Raw genomic sequence first — 18939 nt, 5'->3', positions numbered from 1 at the left:
GTAGAACAGGAAGAACACTAGGGAGTAGTGGGGATATGTCTCTCATTTTATCTTCTTGTTCTGCCTTCAGGAGGAACCTATTTCAGATGTTCTGTTAGAAAGACGTGACGGAAAGCAATCTTTAAGCAAAAAAATATTGATTATGTTGATTAATGTATCATAATGTCTAAACATTAATGCTTTGTCATGCTCATATTTTCACGCGAGTTTTCTTAAGAGACAACTCTTCTTGCTTACAGCTTGTCAATCTAATGTCCAAAGTACACAGGGCATGGCTAGTTATAAACATTACTAGTTACCAGTTCTGATTAAGACATTTCATTTGAGACATTTCAGAAAACAACAGATTCCAGCATACAGAAATTGCTTGAGGCATTAAGAAGAAAAACTATGCAAACGTAAAAAGTGTTATTGCTGGTGGCTCAGCATAATTTCAAGTTGTACAAAAAAGACGCCTTGGAAACACAATTAATAGAAAGTCCAATTTAATAGGAAAGCATCAAACACACATTAAGTAAGCAAAATAGGAAAAACATGGACTAGGGTATGAAGAATATTAAGATGTTTACACTTGGCAATAGAAATGTTTCTAGGGATTAGCACAAAATCATCCATTCCTGATCTATAGAAACCCTAGTAAGCTGTAGAACTACAGTGCCTTGGAAATAATATAAGATTCAACAAAACAATGTATTACCTTTGCACCTTTACTTGCACTTCACCTTTGCTAACGTACACAGACACAGACTATGGTAAGCAAGAAAATGTTTGTATGACGTAAAGAGCGAGACATGAAAGTACCAACATCAAGCCAGTAAATCATGAAGTGACTTTTCTATATATTAACTTTTGACACACCTTCTAGTCAAAACCTTGAGTCAAATGCCTGTCAGGCATTTTATCAAATGTCACAATACAGGATGAAAAACCTACGACACGCACATTTAACACGTAAACTGTGTTAAGCAAACCCTGCGTTTTTATACAAATTAGATCGTGTCATTTGAGTATTCATAATAAATGCAAAAAAGCAGAAGGACATAGCATTACAGCAAAGAAAAATATCTCCACAAGACTACACAATCACTATATGGATATCACACAGCAATATCCCAACCCCTATAGCACCAGAGGGCACCGTTAAGTTAATAACCAGCCATAAAACGGTTTCAGGAAAGTGAAATTAATTCCATAGAGGGGGTATTTTCTAATGCATAAGGCAGGAGTAGGGTGAATAAGTGTATTTCCCATATACTAGCAGTCAAGGGTGAGGTACATATGCCCGAGGGGCAGGGTCAGAAGCCCCCAGGGCTAGCCTCAAATAGCTTAATACCTTGTTGGAGGGGAATAGTGTGGGAATTAGGTGTGCTCAAACGCCGCTCCCGCACCCCGGAGACAGGGCATGTATGTGTGCATTAATTTTATATATATATATATATATATATATATATATATATATATATATATATATATATATATATATATATATATATATATATATATATATATATAGTCATTTGTCATGCAATTTAAACCAGTAAACCACATAATGCATTTCACCACAGCAAACCCCTTAATAAATCTTGTTTGCCTCCAATCTATAAAGCAGCAATAAAGTTCAATTATTTTTATTCCACAACTATTGATTTATCTATAATTATTGTAACGTTCGAATCCCCTGTCTAGGCCCAATTTTAAAAACACTCCCACGGTATGGGATAGCAACCAAAGGAATAGTTCTGTTGACTGGACCATTCCAACGGTTGCTACGATAACGCCCATTTTGCAAAGTTTGTACCATCGCTATTGTATAAACACATTCCATCGGCTTTCTTTTTTTCTCTTATCACTGGATTCACACAAAATGTTTCAATACAATATATATTTTTTATTTTTTAAAATATATCAGTAAACCGAGGCAGCTGAAAGCAACTTGTATACAAAACGACTGTGGCATTTGATAGGTGATGTTAACACCTGTGTGCCAGTAGGGTGTTAATCCAGAATTTAAGCTCATTAGAGCAGGGCCCTCCTTTTTTTTCTGGAAATCAAATTATTACGATATGTACTACTCGTTATGTCCTGTTTACCCATTGTACAGCGCTGGCATGTATAAAGCAATACATAATAATTTAAGAGAAAAAAGGGTAAGATATGTCCATCATGTGAAGCATATCTCATGTTTCTAGAAAGTCATTGATCAAAGTAATAGCAAAGCCACAAGGCCAATGCCCAAAATAGCAGTCTTACAAAAATAAAACTATGTCCAAGAGGTACTGTGGATCTAAAGCAATGTTTTTATGGTATCACAAACATTCCAGTTTCTGTAGAATATTTTCTTACAAATAAGTATTTTACCCTGTTGGTCTTAAAAACCCTACTATAGACTTGACTCGGGCACTATCTATAACATACAGCTGAACACAAATAAAAACACGTGAGACATGAGGTCGTTGGAAAAAGTGTAAGGCCACAGCGCTTTATTACTGTGACAAATGCAAGAAATAAAATAAGAAGATATGAGATATGTATGCATAACCTAACATTTTAAAACCAGATAACATTTTGTAGGGATATCCCGCCAAATACCATACGGAGACCGCTGGGTCGGAACACCCTACCCTTTAACGTTCCCCCAGGGACTGAACCCGTGGAGAAAATGAAATACACATAACTGATGGTATAACAACCAATAAAACACAGCATACCTATCTCAAAACATCCGCCATAACTAAAAATCAAATAAAGAAGGAGACAATTAAAAGGGGAGGGAGGGCGGGGATTCACTGCTTTAAGCGCTGGTCAACAGTATCTGACCAGTGGCGGGAAAAAGGGGTCCCCTAAATAGCCAGAAACCTTACCCAACCAGACGAGGAACCCCATAGGGCAACAAGCTTTCTGTTAGTCTAGACCCAGTCATGCAGCCCTTCCTCTTAGTATCCAGGGCTTGACTAGATTGTAAGTTCACAAGAGCAGGGCCTTCTCCTTTTGTACCAGTTTGATAATTTGTTGTGATTTTAATTTATTTTACTGACTTGTAACAGCGCTACAGAAACACAAAAACAATTTTTTTAAATCTAACTTAGTAAGGGGCTATTTTCTACTGCATGAGATAACATTAGGGTAAATAAGCTTATTCACCGTATACTTGCACTAAAAAAGGCGAAGTACAATGTTATATGAAATTCAGTAGTTTTTAAAATGTTACACAAAATAGTTTTCATAAAATGTAAAAATATATTACAATATATATCACAAAAAATGGGTTTTCTGCACAGCGTTTTTAACCATTTCCCTGTCTGTCTTTTTTATCTCATTTTCCATTTCCTTTACTTATAGTATTTAAACCTAAAGAGTTACGCATAACTGCCACTAGCAACATCAGCAGCCAGAATAATGAGTTTCACAGAAACGAAAAGCCCTCGTTTTTTTAAAAAAAAAATGTGTACATGATAGCATCCATCATTTTATGAGATTATACTAGCCATGTTATGGCGTGTGAGGAAATATGCCATTAGAAATGTCTATACTAACTGGAAACTCTGAATCCCTTGGTACTGCCACATAACTGAAACCCCGGGGTTATATATTTTATTAGCAATGGAGCCATAAACTAAGTGGAATCAAAGTGACTGATACTACATGGTCCAGCACTTTCATAACAGGGCTCATCAACCCAACACTAAGGCACTAGTATTAATAATAAAATATAAACCTACCTAATCCATTGTTGACTATCAGGATTTCTCCAAGCAAATGGGGATAGTTAAAAGGTCATTTTACTATATACGGTAGAGAGCCATTAGATACTCGTAAACCAATGATATTATGTTATTAATACTTGTAAATTAATTTGCCCAGATTAAAGTAATTAAATTTGACTAATAGCAGTGATACAATCAAATGTACTCTTAATACACGACATACTACTCATTAAATTATTTGTTGACCCACAACAGGATTTTGATAACACAGACGGTTATCTACATACACCTCGATATGTCCGTTGTAGTCCGTTTTTGCGATAGTCCTTTTTCAGGTGCTGTAGATATATTGCACGTTTGACTTTTCACTCTGTACACCATGGGTATTGCTTGCTTGTAGTACTAAATAACTCCTTCGTGCACCATAAAAGCTCAATCTGCTTACCTTGTAAAATGGTTCTCTTGTAACACCAACGTAGGGATGAAAAGCACTTCTGTGACTGCTGTGTATGCCCTCTGGATACATTTGTAAACGTGGCTCAGATTACGTAGGCAAAATAAAGTAATCGGGTACGTGCAAACCCAAGAGAGAGGAAAGTGCTTGCTGATAAACAATGTCTCTTCAGTGGCTACTTATCCCTTGGTGTACCCAGAGTGCGGCTCCTGATGCAGAAGCAAAACAAAGGCCCCAGGCGTTCTTCTACCAAAATAAAGGGCTTTGTTTCAAAAATGACAATCTGCTACCGGAATTTCAAAGACTATCCAGCCTGAGAACGCTTAACATTTTAGGTGCATAAATCTTTATTAGTGCAATAGCTTTTCATGTGTCCTTAATAGTCACAAAAACAAAATGCAAATATTAAGGATTTGCAATCTTCCAAATGTTCCTGCCAAAATGCAATTTATAAAACATGAACAAATTAACTTGAAATATATAGATAACAAAACATATCTTTGCCTACATCAACTATCCACACCGTGTAATTAATGATGCACAGATTACCTTATAAAATACCACAAAAAAAGATTAATTCAAGATCTACGCGAGTAAAAATATTAAAATTTTATATTATACATAAAAGGTTTACACACACTATATAATTTGCATTCGCCTACCCAGAATTCCTTGTGCTTGTGGCAGCACCATGGGATTTCTAGGGAAAAAACAAGCCTTCTGGCTTGTCTGCTAAATGCGGATGAGTGTTTAATAATGCTTCTACTAATATAATATTATATATATATATATATATATATATATATATATATATATATATATATACACACACACACACACACGCACAGAAATGCAGTAAATCGATGTGGTGGTTTTTTTTTTTTTTTATAAAATCCCCACAGATGACATCTCAAGAGACAACATAACACATAACACGGCGTCCATGTTCCCCTGGGAGGCCAGGTCAATTTTTTAAGTTTTGCTAGAGTTATATTTAGGTGACAACCTTATAAACAACTTACACGTCACCTACAAAAACCTATATTTTTTTTAGTTAAGTCATGGATTCCTAGTATAATGGTATAAGCCATCACGAAAGAATACAAAATTCCCCATACTAAACCAAACTTGGAAAGTAACAAGAAATGCCCCCCTCACTGTACATTTATTCAATAGAGGTGTTATGTTGTGTGCAATCGACACAAATATACAACTCAGGGTTGGTACAGATTAGGGGTCACAGGCCCACAATTATGCTGAACAAAACATAGAATATATGCACCGAGGCCTACAACTCCCGTCACCCTCACCATAATGGCCGAGGGTGAAGGGTGTTGCATTCATCCACTTTGTTTTTAAATTAAAAAAAAAAAGTTATTATATATAATTTATGGCAGTAGATGGCCAAATTTGGCTACAATTTTTCTATTATAATTATTGGCAGAGAAACTGCTAAATACTGACTGATCAGCACCATTCTCTCGTCCCAAGATGGTGCCACAGTGTTTAACTGGAATGCATCCATGTTTAAGCATCTCATGTGTACACTTAAATATGCAAGGAGAGGCAAGATAAGGTTGCCCATCGGCTGCTAAGCTACTACAAAACAGCAACATTTTTAGTGATGGCTATAGGGAGTGCCACTAAGTATACAGCGTATATATTTGGCATAGTAATCCCAGGTTGCTTACTACAAAAGCTGTACTTAACATCTGTGATGTCACCTGCAATTTCACAAATGGCACTGCAACTACACAGGTTATCCGTATTGTTTTTTCCGTTGACTAATCTGACAATAGTATCAAAGTATAGAAGCCATGCAGACGTAATCAGGGTATGAATACATTCAAAAAGGAGGTCTCTGCCTAGAGGAGTTTACAGTGTAAGAAGTATTAAGAGTGGCCAGACATTCAGATACAATCAGGTGGAGGAGGCGAGTGCTTTCTGATAGCACATGCTAGATTATAGTATTCTAAAAATAAAAAGGTGCTTCCAGCTACAATAGGCATGTACAATATTATCAGTGTCTACAATGTATTTCTGATCCATTTCATGCTGTTTTAATAGATAATATTTGCAAGAAAACCAGGAATTTTCTCCAAACTTTAGAACAGCGTGTTTAGCTAAAATATTTTCCTTTCAGTTTGCACAATTGCTAAACAGACGAAGGATTTATTACCAAATATGTTTTTAAGGTTATGGGATATATTTTGTCCCCTTGAAATTGTAAAAAAATGAAATATATTTAGTGAAAAGTGAAAGTACAGGATGGAAAAAAAGTAACCAGCACTAAAAATAAGGGTATAAAGGGAACAACAAACACAGTGTATGGTTTTACATACTTCTACAGCAATACAAGATATTCCCTCTTTCATATTTTACAGACTATGTATCGATATTACAATGAGTTCATAAAGACTATACTATCACTTGACTTTATCCCTGCTAATAAGGCATATTAACCCCTTCACAATACTTGGTCTCACACTCTCCTCACTCTTACCTCCCTGTCCTACTATACTATTTTATCCTAGCGGTCTACCATGATAGATATGTTATAACAGGAAGAGGTTAACATATTTTTCTTTAAAAAAAGAAACCTTTTATACACACACTCCTCACTAACATTACAATGAAAAATAACATCCAACTAACCTAGTTCTCAAATACTAGAAATGGTCTACTGTAAGCTTACGGATCTCTCTACTGGAACTCAAGGCGACTCCTAAACACTCGATGATTTATGTTTATGGGGACCAATATAATGCACATATCACAAAGACTCTTATGTTGGCATATGGGGCAAAGTGTCTTTACTTCCCACACTATGCGAGATACACACATACATGAACCTTACACATGCCTATCAAAGAGTCAGCACAGCGGACCATGTTCCAGTCACCAGCCTCGTTTCCTCATCATGCGTTTTGCCCTTATAGTAATACAATTACTCTACTGACTTGGATTGGTTGACGTATATGTGGCACTGCATAATTTATACGCAATTATTTTCCTTGTTATTTAAGCCTGATAAAAACACGTCTTACATTGTAAAATAAGCCGCATATTATGACTAACACGGGAGTACGGTCAGCAACCGCCCCTACCATTCCAAACCATTAAATTACCCCAGAATTATATTTTACTCACACTCACGTACTGAGGGATGGAATCATCAACTCCACTCCCTCTGCAATATTTAGTTATAGGTAAAATTCATACTATACATGTATAGGGCACCAATTTGTTACAATCACCTTTCCTTATTACATCGGTTTAACCACAAAACTCTTTAGGTAAAGCAAAGCTTTCCACACGGACACGCAGTGCTCGGCTTATATTGATTCACACCTACACTATGTCCTAGTTTTAAACCTAAACTCAGCACATTTGGACACTTCGTATTGAGGTTAAGTAGCATTTGAAATAATGTCTGCCACATGTTCATTTGCTATTTAAGAGTTCCCTAACAGTGTGATTATGGACTTTTGATATCCTTTTGCTATTGTCCTGTGGTTGTAAGCAATATGTATGTAATATTTGTAATAAAAAAAAGTTGCATAAATAGTAACTTTATAATCAGTTTGTTTAACATAAGTACTCACCTACCCATGATCTTCTGCCATTTAAGAAGTTAAGACAACCTGAAAACAATATACAATCTCTTGGGATTGAATAAGGAACCAGCTTGCGTCACACATGGCACAGCTTGCAACATAACCATGCAAATATTAATGCCGCAAAAAAAGCTCCAAACATCTTTAGGGATGGCATGCTTCGTCACAAAAATAACGAAAAGCGTATTTACAAAAATACTCTGGCGCTTCTTACATCATATTAAGCTAGAACGGCTTAACATCCAAAGTCCTTTTAGGAAACAAAATACACAACTGTAGAGAAGAGCAGATGTGCTGCCTGCATTTCACGTTTGGAAAATCAGGAAGGAAGACCTAAACAAATCTTTAGCACCAGAACCAGACTAGCCACCTGGCACACCAAGTGATGTATGTCCCCACGTATACTCTACCTTACCCTACATGCATTGGCTTTGGAAGGCCAAGGCATTCTCTATACACCGTACAACTTATAATTATCCATTACTGTATATTTGCTTTTTTAACACTTAATTTTTTTTGTTTACTTTTCATTTTATTCCATATTTTAAATAACTCTTGTATGAGTGGACATATACACAAACACAGTATATCCATGGGGATGCCTATAAGAATACAAACTATGGTACCAATGATATTTTTTTCTTAACACCACGGCAAAATATTACGAGCTTTGAAAAAAAAGACAATTGAATTCTGCCAAATCCTGCGTATATAAAAAGATAGATAGATTCCCACTGTCCACAGCTGTACATAGATACTGAACACAGCTGTACATAGATACCGTACACTAAGAAGCAGTATGTGTTGGTTTCAAATCCAGACCACTTACAATAGAGTGTCAGTAATTTTTTAAGATGGTAAAATATACATCAATAGGTCCGGATGACATTCAGCCAGAAGCAATGATATCTTTAATACAGAAAAGAATGATAACATACAACATGAAATAGTGTTAAAGTACATTCTGACAACTCTAAACTTGGTGAAAACTTTATATGCCGATTGAGTTATCAATGCATTCAATGAAAACTGTATCACTAAACCAACAAAAAGTTCTCTATAGAATGAAATAGACAAATGTAAAGATTTTTTTCTAAAATACTAACAAATATCTAATAGTTGCCTCTTAAACATTTGCTGTCATCTAAAGTTTCAGACATTTCCATCGAGATTGAGAATCACCTTGTTAAGGAGGCAGGAGCTGCTCAGCATTCCAGTAGGTCAGCTTTCCTCACATACGTTTAGCTGTAATTGGATTATGATGAATAGCTCAAAATATCAAGGCTTTTAAAAGGTATAATTCAGTTATATTCAGTTCTGTCTGCAATCTTAGTCTTAAACCGTACAATATGATTACAGACGTTCAGGGGTACAAACACACACAGCCAGTATTTTACAGTCTATTACAAAAACAAGCAGCTGGGATGAGGGCTTTTAACTGTGATCCGTATTCTGACCTAAAAGTATTACAGAGTAATAGGCTAAACCAGGCTTTGCTAGCTGCTAAAAACATGCAAAGTCAAGGTGGTCCGCAGTGCGCCCTTGCAATTATGAATCTCAAGAAAAGTAAATACATCTCAATCTTGGACAGTATTCATAAAACTTAATGGAATAAACAAAACACCGGATAACAGTAAAGGCTGGAAAATACACACTATTATAGCATACAAAATAAAGTCTTATGTGTTGAAGGGTTTTCAATAAAGCAGAAAAAACAGCATTAGAACACAAAGCGATACGACCAATCACGCCATGTTTTGTCAAAGCAATGGCTTGGATACAAAATAAGCATCTCTCCAAACAATTGGGTACCAGCGATATTTCAAAACAAGGAATACATTCAGAATACTGCACTTTTATTTTGTAAATTGTGTGATTCTGCGTTGTAGCAAGATGTTACTGGCAGATGTGTGTGTGTTTATTTTTACTCTTGATACATTTACCCTTCAGCAGAACAGATGTAATGGTGCATCACGCGGCACCCTTTCAAAGTTCATTTAGATAGTGTCGTAAGGAATCCATATTTTCCAATACAACTATCAACATAAAGAACTACCCAAACCGGCCTCATTAGGTGAACAATGTTCAGTATATCCAGAAAACGAGGAACGGAAGCCTCCTAAACCGATGATTCGTTAAACTTCAATTTGCAGAAAAATATACATTCTTAAAGCAGATATGTTCGCCTATATACTGCCAGCAATAAACAATCACTTCCTATAATAAATGCTGCCACGCATATAAAAAACACTATTAACTGATCTACTATATCTTCACTGTATTAGTATCATCCTCACCAAACAAAATATTTGCAGCAATTAATGATCATTAAACACAGAAGTTTTCAAGTCCACATATTTACTAATACTACTACCACAACAATCTATAACTAGAATTAGAATGGAAACTACATCATCATACCTCATCACACGCCAAGTCAGAATCATGGTGCAGAATTTCTACTGGTAAGATCTTGGACAATGTATTCCAAAGACAGATAAAAGGGCTTTTGCAGAGCACAACCATTATGCAAACATCAGAGAAAGGATACCTGGATAGCCGGTTCCGTGCATCCTACAGGCTCATCTCTGCACAGTCTGTCCCGCAGCCACCAGAGAAGCTGACTGGAGTCTGAGGGACACCATCTGGCAGACCTGCTGGGGGTGCAGAGCGCATGTGCGTGAAGAACAAATCCCTATTCATGGAGAGGTGCTCGAAAAAAGGCACAAGGGCATGCAGTCAAAACAGACTCTTGGCCAAGAAAAGAGAGGAAAATGAAGGCATAATAAACGTTAATGCAGTGACTCTCCACTCTCATGGTCGAGCGCAATGCACACGCAAGCAGAGATCCAATCCAAACATGTACATCACACCAGCTCCATTCTATCTGTAAAGTGACAGCACCTAAACCGATACACAACTATAAAACAACCCCTGCGTAATGTCCATATATTTACACACTTCATTTCAATCTCAATGATAAGCTGCACCTTAACGTTGTCCTCTCAACATCTTATTAAATCTGTATAGGCAGGCATCCCACTCATATACTAGCGTGTGCATTTTAGTGACTCACGTGTAACGCGTATTAAAAAACCATAACATTACAAATCATAACACAGGTTTTGTTAGCTTGCCAAATATTTGTTCCATCTGACATATACAGAGTTTTCAGTGTCGTAGCTCAGCTGGGACAGCAATGTATTCCTTTCATAATCATGTACATGTTTATCTTTGGGCATTTAGCATCCCATAATGTACCCACTGCGGGCACAGGGCTATGGGTGATGACAGATAGCCCTCTTTATGCATTTGGTACCACAAACAGCGGGCTTGGCAAAGTACTTTTGATGTTCAGATTATAATTTAGAGAGAACCTACCTAAAACTTGTGACATCTGTGTGATTCATTTTCTAGTCTTTGCACAGATCTGGTCACAGGTGTATTTAAACAGACTGACATTACAAGCATCTGTCAGCAAGCTACTGTAATCTTCCTATTACACAAATGCATCGTTAATATCCTGATCACATCAAAGCCTTTCACAGCCTGCAAAGCAACATCACAACTTGGACAGGCGGCACTGCATCACTTACTGCGCGCAGGCAATCCACGCGAGTCCCCGGGCAGGCAACACAGCTCAGGGGACACAAGAGGCAACATAACAATAAGCACATGGGGGAAATAAATGGGCGAGTCAGTGTTACTTAAACCGATGCAGAGCGCATCTAGGTAAATATGTGCTGTGCCTCAGTGTTCCCAGGGCATGTATACACGTTCAATCTTCTGCCGTTTCCTTGCCCCCTGGGAATATACGTGATAGATCGCACATAAAGCAAGCCGATCGCGGCTGCTCGCTGTTACTTCCCTTTCACACAAGAGCACTGCACCGTGTCTGACCCCGGTGATGTTACCCCTTGTTCCCCCTCTCCTAAACACTGGTGACCTCCTCCCTTTGCACATAAGCAGCTGAACCCTGCTTTTACTGCGTGCCACCATCCCCCTGACTTCTTTCTCCTCCCCCCCTGCCCTCTGTAGTTACCGGTGTCCCGGGGATGCTTCCACTCCGCCGTCTCCTTATCCTCACACACCGAGAGGGGCACGAGCCCAGCACTTGCCACGTGACTGCACTGGTTACTCCCATTGGTCAGAGCCTTGCCTGGGATCCCCGCCCCTTTCTCCTGCACCTGAGTGGAGCGCGCTGCAGGCGCGCGCGAGGGAACCTGCACCTGAAGTGGAGCGCGCGTGTGCGGACACCCTGCACCTGATCCGTTAATGCTGTGACAATTCACGTAATTTCAATAACGAGACAGAGTCACATGTGTCTATCCATAAATCTACCCATCAAAAAACCATATGGGTGGCCAGGCAATAAGAAGCAAGCATCTGTGCAAATATAGCCTCTAATATTCTAATGGTCCAGCGCATCGTAAAGTGACAAATTATGCAGAAATGACAAAGTATGAGGCGTAAAGCATTAAAGGAAGGCGAGGCAGAGGGTTACAGTGTGATCGATATCTTATTTACAACAATCTATAATTGTAAAGAGTAATTGTAAAGAAATCTGCACTGCGATCAGTGTTAGGTGGTGCTGGGTCGCTATGAGACATATATTGTACGTTACAGATTGTGTACAACCAGAACATAGAAGATACCTGCAGAGCCGGTTCCGTGCATCCTACAGGCTCATCTCTGCACAGTCTGTCCCGCAGCAACCAGAGAAGCTGACTGGAGTCTGAGGGACACCATCTGGCAGACCTGCTGGGGGTGCAGAGCGCATGTGCGTGAAGAATAATCTATATTCACCAGAAGGCGCTTAAAGGAAAGCATGAAGGCTGAGCTTTGACCCCAAAAAGAAAATTAAAGATATCTGTAATTGTTCTGTTACAAAAACAGATTGTGCCTTCCTCCTCCAGCCTCCTTAATAATGCATAACATACATTAAATTCATTCAGAGGTCAGTTCAAATGTACACAGAAACACACCCATCCTATTTATTTGTTAATTCTAGGCAACAGTCACTCATACAAGTATACAAACAAACTCCACATATACCCTTGAGGCAAACTACATTTTTTAAATACTTTGGGTAACATTCTTAAAGCACCATTCAAAGGAAAAGTGGAATCACAGGAACCAGACTTAATTGGTTTCCGCGGTGATTACTCCACATCGACATTTTTTTTTCTTAGAATTGTTGTTTACCAATATGGTCCTTTATCCCAATCGCATTGATAAGAAAAACTCATACCACATACCGTAGCACACTTGTGTACGATACAGATTTTATATAGAGACTGCACTAATGGGATCTTTAATAATATTATACATTTGGAATATACTCATTAAAAAAATGTGTCCAATAACTCGCCCCATCGTCACTGTTTCCAGGAATATGCAATTTATTAACTGAATTATAAGGTCTAAAAATAACACACAGCAGCATATCATATCAACAGACACCTTCATCTTCAGAATGTTGTTTTACCAGATATACCAGATTTTTTATTTAGAAAAGTTGTTTCAAGTGGTGATTTTCCAATTTGTACTGCTGTATGCAGCTGTATGGCCACCGCGGCCTGGGCTGTCACACTAAAGTAGAATTTAAAAGGGTTAAAATAACTCCAAAGTATGTTGTGTTTCTGGAGGTATATTAATGAGACAAAAATACTCTAAAGTATGAGTATGCTCTCATAAATATGATTGTAGAAAACATTTATAAACTAAGTGAGACAGTACATTTGCATAACGTTGCACATTTCCTTTCATACACACCTGGAAATGTAGTAGAGAGGACAATATAGCCAAATTGCTCAATTTCTGTACAAAGCCTGTTATGTATATCATACTTGGAGATTAACTATATGACAATGATCATATCAGTCTTGTAGATGTGACCTTTGCACATTATATTTTCAATGAATGGGGGAAGTTTCTAGTTGGTTCGATTTCTAAAAATGCAGTGGAGTTCATGTTGAAATAGTAATGCAGTATTCTTCGTGCCTGATTTGTGCTGCTTGTAAATGTATTTACAGAAAGACATGAAAATATTACCCTCATGGCAATTCCTAGGTGATTACTTATTAATATGCACATTGGCTAATTAATTAATAATAATTGGATACATTGGTATGATTACATTTCTTGGGCATGATTCAATGATCTGCCTACTTAACCCCTTAATGACAAAGCACGTACATGTACGGGCTCAAAATGCATTGTTTTCAATGGGTTTAGGGACCACCCATTGTCCTTAAGGGGTTAATTGGTGATATAAAAAGTTTGCGACTCAACCTAGACATTATGTATTTTAGAATATAACTATATTGTTGATTTACATTCAAAGAAGTAACAGGAAAACAATTCTAATCATTTAACAATGGGGTCAATAGACATAAAAAATAAACATCGGCAAATATAAATGTACTCACACTATTAGCTGTACTACTTTGCCTGTAATGTGCTTCTGCTGTGGCAGTGTCATTTAGGTGGTGTCTTTAATAGTAATAGACATGCAGTGGTTAGGATGTGGATACATCCATGTGCTATGATAATGATGAGACAAACACACTAAATGTGTGTGTCTGGACAGTTAGAGATCTTTTTTCTCAACCTGTGCCATGAGAGTTGAATTGCTTACATGTGAACTTGCAATTTTCATTTTCTGCAGAAGTTGAGATTTTAGACAGGTCATTTAATGCCCTTACATCAAGTGTGAATAGGTATGGGTTACATTAGTTACTAACTACAACTACTTACTAATGCACACTTACTGACAATCAGCACTTTGCTCTTTAGTGTTGTCTGCAGTAATCAGAACATGAACTCTGTTGTTATCTAACGTGACCTATTCAAAGTCAACTATAGGTCTCAGTTTCTACTAATAGTTTTGATTTTTTTCTGAAAAAGAAGACCACAAAACACCAAAATTCACTCTCATATACCTGGTTATTTCCTAGCATTATTACGCAGTGCATGATCCTGCTGGGACTCTACATATTGCTAAATCATAGCAATGACTACATGGTATTCATCAATAACAATGTTTAGGTGTGGCATTTACACATTGGTTTACATAGGACCTAACGCAATGCATAAGAACATATGATGATATAACCACCAACATTGTGCATTGTTGAGATTTCACAGGACACATTGCATCAAGTTTCTTTTACTAAACATTGTCTCTGCAACGACAGGATGCATTGGAAAAGGCTTTGCTTTTCTGTCTCAAAATTTGCTGTTCTATGAAACATTGTTCAAGATCTCTAGCATGTAAAACAGGCCATTTTAATCACATAGACATACTGAACATAGACAAGTTTAAGAACTGTTTTTATTACAATGACCTATATGTGCCTGCTGTGTGCCACATGACAGTTAAGCATTCCTTGAAAAATTAGGAATGAGAGAAAAGTTTACAAGATGTTTAGTTCAGTACCTAATAATTAAGTTTCTAATGTTGGATTTAAATGTAAAAATTTCACCAATGTAGGTGGAACAGCATGTTAAGTCACATAATACTACAATACAGTTGTGCTGTTAGTCTACAGATTCATGCCCATCCTCTGTTATGCACTCTCATCATGACTATGCTGGGAATAAATAATGTGAGTATCTTCCTCTTATATGTAACAAACAACACAGTGTCAACAGGTCATGCCACGCTTTTGGGCGAATTAGACAGAACAATATGCCATGGCACTTTACTTGCCTAGAGTAAGGCTCTCCATTCTTAAACTGAAACACCTATGATCGCCAGCCAGCTTTTTGTCTGTGCCTTCTTTGCCCCTTGCCTCCCCCTTCCAACATACGCTCTGGCACACATATGTAAACACTTACACAAATTACACACACATACTCACTAACACACACATACACATTAATTCATTAAAACACACACTACATTTCACCCCTTACACATCCATGCTCACACACAAACACCTACCCATCCATGCTCACAATTAGACATCATTGCTCACACATACACACAATTATACAATCCCTGCTCACACACACAATTCCACATCCATGCTGATACACACAAACACACACACACACACACACACATATATATATATATATATATATATATATATATATATACATATATATATATATATATACATACACTTACCTCTCACCGCTCCTGTACCTTCCTCTCCGGTTGCTCACACACGTCACGTGACCCTAATATGCTCCTGTCTCTACATGCCGGTTTAAAATAGTTTAGGAAGGGCCCTTTCTAAACTATTCTGAACTGGTACAAGGAGACAGGAAGTAGGGGTGGCAATGGACCCCCTAGAGTCTGATGCGACCCCTGTAGTTATGCCAGAGCATGGATTCACTATTATTTCACAACAGATTTCATTTTGTCAGGGAGTGTGATGAAATTGTTGTCTGTGACTTCATTAAGGTGTATTTATTTTCCTTTTTTTTAAATGTATTCTTCAGAAGATTTCTTAATGAAAGTAAGATTAATATTGGGTTGTGTGATGGGGACTAAGGGATATCTTTTCTTTTCTAGAATTCAATATCATATTTTAATCTGCTGTATTGCTCTATCCTGTATGAGAACATTTGCAAATATCTTATTTTCTATTAGTTATTACGAGTGGAAATTTTGTAAACCAGGTCTTAAGAAACAACAAACATCTTTTTTACATTTTGGACGCTCAGTTCTAACAATGATACAATTTTAAGTAAGTATCAGTAAGGGCTTGTTTCAATATTTCGAGAACTGAAATGTTTCCCACTGACTCATAAGTTTGTGGGCTATTCTGGCTGTGGCTATGGGGTCCAGTTAACATAAGTGTTTGTGCATGCTTACTTGTAATCATGTTTCAATGCTAAGGCTGCTGCTGAATGGCTGACACTGACCTGATAACTATAAACAGGACCTCACACCCAGATGATGGAGACAATGACAAAGTCTGCGTGCGTAGTATAGGGAGAGAACAAATTGCATGTGGGTGAGGAGTAACACAGACTGGTTTTACTGTGGTAAATACTCCACAGAAAGCTGATTCACATACACTGCCACTCCTCAATCAGATGTTTGTTTCTGAATAGTAAAACAAACAGGTTTTACCAGTCATAAACTCTCACAAATATGGAATTTTACTGCTCATAAAGTACTGTATAATATGTGTCAGCTCAATCTGATTATTTCCTCCATTTATGTTGAGCTGCGTTTGAAACATCCATATTCCGGGCTCTCCTATACCAGACCCAGATATATCAAGATTCCTATTCTTACGGGGCTGCTATCACACAAATATCATGAATCTGATAAAGTGTTACTACCAGGACATATTTTTAGAACATTTGTTAATTTGTTAATATGACCAGGCCCGGCCTGGCCTCTGGTACATCATGCAAATTTCTGGTGGGACGCTGGCCATTAGCACCCCATACTCGTCCAATCTCCACGGGCAGATCAGTTGATGCAGTGTGTGGCCTACATGTGCTCCAGCCAACGGCTGCACTTAACTTATCAGGGCTGCCGGCCTTAAAGTTCCTGGGTCACGTAATTATTCCCAATATAGTCCTGAGTGCAACAAACTAAATTATTTTATACAATCCTATTCGAGGAATCTGCATTGCCGATGGTGTTTAGTATTTCCCCCTCGTGTCTGTCCCAACATACTCCACCTCAATAATTGAACTTATTTAAGCACAAGTTTTCAGATGTTCATTCACCTATGTACTTTGTGATATCTCGCAATCAGACAACTTTCCCGATATGCGTAGACCGCATAATGATCATTTGTAGTGACAAGGTGTTTTATTTTGAACATTTTAGAACACTTTACAAAACATGATCACCCCTAATATTTAATTACTTCTAGATGTAAGCATAAAATCATCTTAATGAATTGCTGTTTAGAAGGCCATAACGTTTGTGCAGACTTTACCAGTTAAGTGAATATGCTAGATGTGAGGCGATATTGGTATGCATAAGTGGTGCACGAGTTATATAAATTAATTGTGTGTTTGTGAACATGAATTTTTAAAAGCCAATGCTAAGTAAGGATATGGAGTTGAAATCTTGCTCTGCTGGGTAGTCAAGGTGATAGACTTACAGGCTCTATAATGTGCATATCAGATGTCCTTTTTTTTTACAAAGATTAAAGAGAATTGGATCCTGTTATAAATGTAAAATGTCTGGAAAAGGCCTATAACCCTTCTCAGATTGATGGGCAGAAACAATTGCTTCTCAAAGATCATTGGTAAAAGCACTAGACCAGCATCTAAAAATGTTAGCTTTTGTAGAGGTGGTCGCTCTTACTGATGATCTAGGGCATTTGATTAGCAGTGACTGTCATCTACTTAGCATCTTATTCCCTATGGAAGCTGTAAGGGTGTACTCAGTTTTTGAAACATGGCTTCTCTATTTTGGCTTTATTTTTGTTGAAGAAATCATGACACAATATGTCATGCCTTGTTCATCTGAGGTTGTATTTACCTAATTTTTAGACCTGCCAAGGAACAGATGATTGTTACTATGTCCTGATATGTTAAACCATGCAATTCAAAGAGGGTGTACTTTCTTTTTCACAGAGATGTATCTTTATTACTTTTATTATGCCTAGCCGAAGGACTTCCTAGTCCAAAGATTTCACAAATGACTTATTTATGATCAGGTAGACTTTGCACAAGTCGTTATTACATAAAACATTTGTTTATATGATGTACTAGGAATATATTATATTTAAAATAAACACATTATATTAAATTATGAAATCAAATCAGGCATACTCATAATATTTGTTTAGATTTTATATATATGGCTTTTGTTGCTTATTTATAATGCTCCAAAATATTCTCTGTGTGCTGTACCAATTTGAAGAATATTGGCCAATGCCAAAAGCTTTCTTTCTTTTATGTGGTTACTTGTGATTCAACATATGTTCTTGACAAGGTTTTTATGTAGTATTTGCACCAAGGCTGGATCCGTTGTATTATCCGTATATGTTATTTCAGTGAAATTTTCGCAAGGAGTTGGCAGTATGCATATTGCCTGTGTAATGTGTTTTGGCATGCTAAATAATAGAGTAATTTGCTACATTTGCTCCCAGAGTAAAAGTTATTCTTCAGAAGAGCCAAATGACTAGCAGTTAGTCCCACACGGAATGACAGATAAGCTCTTACAATATAGACA

At 37.4% G+C, this 18939-nt stretch overlaps 1 protein-coding gene across 4 annotated transcripts in view; it reads right to left on the bottom strand.

The window, feature by feature from the left end:
• STRBP (spermatid perinuclear RNA binding protein) overlaps window positions 1-11890 on the bottom strand; it is a 68464-nt gene extending 56574 nt beyond the window's left edge. For 2 of the 4 annotated variants that reach the window (XM_053472422.1, XM_053472423.1), the window contains exon 1: window positions 11818-11890. The gene's annotated coding sequence lies outside the window, so the exon portion shown is untranslated. Of the gene's footprint in view, window positions 1-10326; window positions 10361-11817 lie in introns of those variants that run through there. The other 2 variants (XM_053472424.1, XM_053472420.1) reach the window with 2 other exon arrangements.
• Window positions 11891-18939: the final 7049 nt, after the last annotated feature.

The sequence above is a fragment of the Spea bombifrons genome, chromosome 8 (genome assembly GCF_027358695.1).
Source record: "Spea bombifrons isolate aSpeBom1 chromosome 8, aSpeBom1.2.pri, whole genome shotgun sequence".
NCBI lineage: Eukaryota > Metazoa > Chordata > Amphibia > Anura > Pelobatidae > Spea > Spea bombifrons.
Note: the sequence above shows the minus strand (reverse complement) of the source record. Positions and strands in the feature narration are given on the sequence as shown.